Below are 3,975 nucleotides of genomic sequence, written 5' to 3' on the forward strand. Positions count from 1 at the left end.
TTAACAACCTGTGAACCCCTTTCACTAAAATGTCAAGTCTCTTGAACCCCCTCCTAAAAATGAATATTTCCAGGGATTTTCTCCTTTACCTGAGGATAAATTATAAAAGCAGTGATCTTGGAAATATAAAATTTGTTTTTATGACATGCTTATTATACACTATTTATTATTAATTATTTATCATGACACTATTTTTATTACATTATGAAAACAGCAACACTCTTCCAAGATCTCACTTTTGTAGCTTGTATCACTTTGAATAAGCCTGTTAGAAGACAAGGCTCCTATGTTTCATCAAGGAGTATCAGATGTGAAACAGCATAAAGGTATTTAAGAAGCCAACTCAGAGAGTTCCTCCTACACAAACATTCAGGTCTTGAGCAGTCCAGGCAAACAACGCACGTTACAACAAAGCTTAAACTTGTTCTTCATAATAATTTTTAAAACAATACTAGCTGCCTATTTAATTTTAAAAACAGCAAAAAATATCCACCTCCCTTTCCATTTCTTATAAGGAGTCTTGAAGTTTAAATCTCCTCACTGTGATAGATATGCTTGCTTTGATCTGCTTAGCTCTTGGAAGTCCGGGGGCTCTGGGCTGCTGGCCCCGTGCTGCCCGGGGTCCCTAGGGACAGCTCTGTCCACCATTAGGGAATTTTTCCCCCGAGAACCCCCTGTAACATTTTGCGAACCCCAGTTTGGGAACCACTGCCCTAATGTATCATGTTCAGTGGGATCCCCTTCCATTTCACCCCTGTTACAGATGCTTAGGGCCCTGGTACAACTACCCCCTCTTCCTCCCCCTTCCTCCTCCCCGTCAGCCCTGCCTCAGAGCTAAGCAGAGTTGAGTCAGGCCTATATTTGACTGGAAGTCCTCAAGGGATAAGTGGTGGCAAAGGTTGGTGTTCTTGTATCTGCCCCAGTGCTGTAGAGGGCGCTGTGCTGATGGAGGTGCAAAACTGAGCCCCTGATTCTACTTGTGTTCCTTAAAGATCCCATGGATTCATGAAGAGAGAGGAGTTAATCCAATGTCTGGGGCAAATTCAACTCAGGCTATTACAGCTGTAGAGGAGGATCATCATTACTCTGCCCAGGTAGATTATTTAGTTCAGAGTATTCAGAGTGGTGGGACGGGCGCTCAAAGCAACAAACTACCATTTTAGGATCCATCATGTAACCTCCTCCCATCTGCCAGCACACATGCACAGGACCCTCAGGGCTGCGCACCAGCTCAGGTCATACCTGGGTTAGTCAGTTTCAGGTGTCCCTGGTCCACACACATCACTGAATCTTGTTAGAGGGGTTTCAGAGTAACAGCCGTGTTAGTCTGTATCCACAAAAAGAACAGGAGTACTTGTGGCACCTTAGAGATGAACAAATTTATTTGAGCATAAGCTTATGTGAGCTACAGCTCACTTCATCGGATGCATGCAGTGGAAAATAAAGTAGGGAGATTTTATATACACAGAGAACATGAAACAATGGTTTGTTACAGACTGTAACAAGAGTGATCAGGTAAGGTGAGCTATTACCAGCAGGAGAGAGCGGGGGTGAGGGGGAGGACCTTTTGTAGTGATAATCAAGGTGGGCCATTTCCAGCAGTTGACAAGAATGTGTGAGGAACAGTAGGGGGGAAATAAACAAGGGGAAATAGTTTTATTTTGTGTAATGACACATCCACTCCCAGTCTTTATTCAAGCCTAAATTAATTGTATCCAGTTTGCAAATTAATTTCAATTCAGCAGTCTCTTGTTGTAGTCTGTTTTTGAAGTTTTTTTGTTGAAGAATTGACACTTTTAGGTCTGTACTCGAGTGACCAAAGAGATTGAAGTGTTCTCTGACTGGTTTTTGAATGTTGTAATTCTTGACGTCTGATTTGTGTCCATTTATTCTTTTATGTAGAGACTGTCCAGTTTGACCAATGTGCATGGCAGAGGGGCACTGCTGGCACATGATGGCATATATCACACTGGTAGATGTGCAGGTGAATGAGCCTCTGATAGTGTGGCTGATGTAATTAGGCCCTATGATGGTGTCCCCTGAATAGATATGTGGACACAGTTGGCAACGGGCTTTGTTGCAAGGATAGGTTCCTGGGTTAGTGGTTCTGTTGTGTGGTGTGTGGTTGCTGGTGAGTATTTGCTTCAGGTTGGGGGGCTGTCTGTAAAAGGACTGGCCTGTCTCCCAAGATTTTATACTCTTCCCCATATGACCAGGGAAGAGTATAAAAATATTGCTCGGGCATGTAGGAATGAAATCAGGAGGGCCAAATCGCACCTAGAGCTGCAGCTAGCAAGAGATGTCAAGAGTAACAAGAAGGGTTTCTTCAGGTATGTTGGCAACAAGAAGAAAGCCAAGGGAAGTGTGGGCCCCTTACTGAATGAGGGAGGCAACCTAGTGACAGAGGATGTGGAAAAAGCTAATGTGCTCAATGCTTTTTTTGCCTCTGTCTTCACTAACAAGGTCAGCTCCCAGACTGCTGCGCTGGGCATCACAACATGGGGAGTAGATGGCCAGCCCTCTGTGGAGAAAGAGGTGGTTAGGGACTATTTAGAAAAGCTGGACGTGCACAGATCCATGGGGCTGGACGAGTTGCATCCGAGAGTGCTAAAGGAATTGGCGGCTGTGATTGCAGAGCCATTGGCCATTATCTTTGAAAACTCGTGGCGAATGGGGGAAGTCCCAGATGACTGGAAAAAGGCTAATGTAGTGCCAATCTTTAAAAAAGGGAAGGAGGAGGATCCTGGGAACTACAGGCCAGTAAGCCTCACCTCAGTCCCTGGAAAAATCATGGAGCAGGTCCTCAAGGAATCAATCCTGAAGCACTTACATGAGAGGAAAGTGATCAGGAACAGTCAGCATGGATTCACCAAGGGAAGGTCATGCCTGACTAATCTAATCGCCTTCTATGATGAGATTACTGGTTCTGTGGATGAAGGGAAAGCAGTGGATGTATCGTTTCTTGACTTTAGCGAAGCTTTTGACACGGTCTCCCACAGTTCTTCTCAGCAAGTTAAGGAAGTATGGGCTGGATGAATGCACTATAAGGTGGGTAGAAAGTTGGCTAGACTGTCGGGCTCAACGGGTAGTGATCAATGGCTCCATGTCTAGTTGGCAGCCGGTGTCAAGTGGAGTGCCCCAGAGGTCGGTCCTGGGGCCGGTTTTGTTCAGTATCTTCATAAATGATCTGGAGGATGGTGTGGATTGCACTCTCAGCAAATTTGCGGATGATACTAAACTGGGAGGAGTGGTTGATACACTGGAGGGCAGGGATAGGATACAGAGGGACCTAGACAAATTGGAGGATTGGGCCAAAAGAAATCTGATGAGGTTCAATAAGGATAAGTGCAGGGTCCTGCACTTAGGACGGAAGAACCCAATGCACAGCTACAGACTAGGGACCGAATGGCTAGGCAGCAGTTCTGTGGAGAAGGACCTAGGGGTGACAGTGGACGAGAAGCTGGATATGAGTCAGCAGTGTGCCCTTGTTGCCAAGAAGGCTAATGGCATTTTGGGATGTATAAGTAGGGGCATAGCGAGCAGATCGAGGGACGTGATCGTTCCCCTCTATTCGACATTGGTGAGGCCTCATATGGAGTACTGTGTCCAGTTTTGGGCCCCACACTACAAGAAGGATGTGGAAAAATTGAAGGGAGTCCAGCGAAGGGCAACAAAAATGATTAGGGGTCTGGAACACATGACTTATGAGGAGAGGCTGAGGGAACTGGGATTGTTTAGTCTGCAGAAGAGAAGAATGAGAGGGGATTTGATAGCTGCTTTCAACTACCTGAGAGGTGGTTCCAGAGAGGATGTTCTAGACTATTCTCAGTGGTAGAAGAGGACAGGACAAGGAGTAATGGTCTCAAGTTGCAGTGGGGGAGGTTTAGGTTGGATATTAGGAAAAACTTTTTCACTAGGAGGGTGGTGAAACACTGGAATGCGTTACCTAAGGAGGTGGTAGAATCTCCTTCCTTA

This window comes from Eretmochelys imbricata, chromosome 25, assembly GCF_965152235.1.
Source record: "Eretmochelys imbricata isolate rEreImb1 chromosome 25, rEreImb1.hap1, whole genome shotgun sequence".
Lineage (NCBI taxonomy): Eukaryota > Metazoa > Chordata > Testudines > Cheloniidae > Eretmochelys > Eretmochelys imbricata.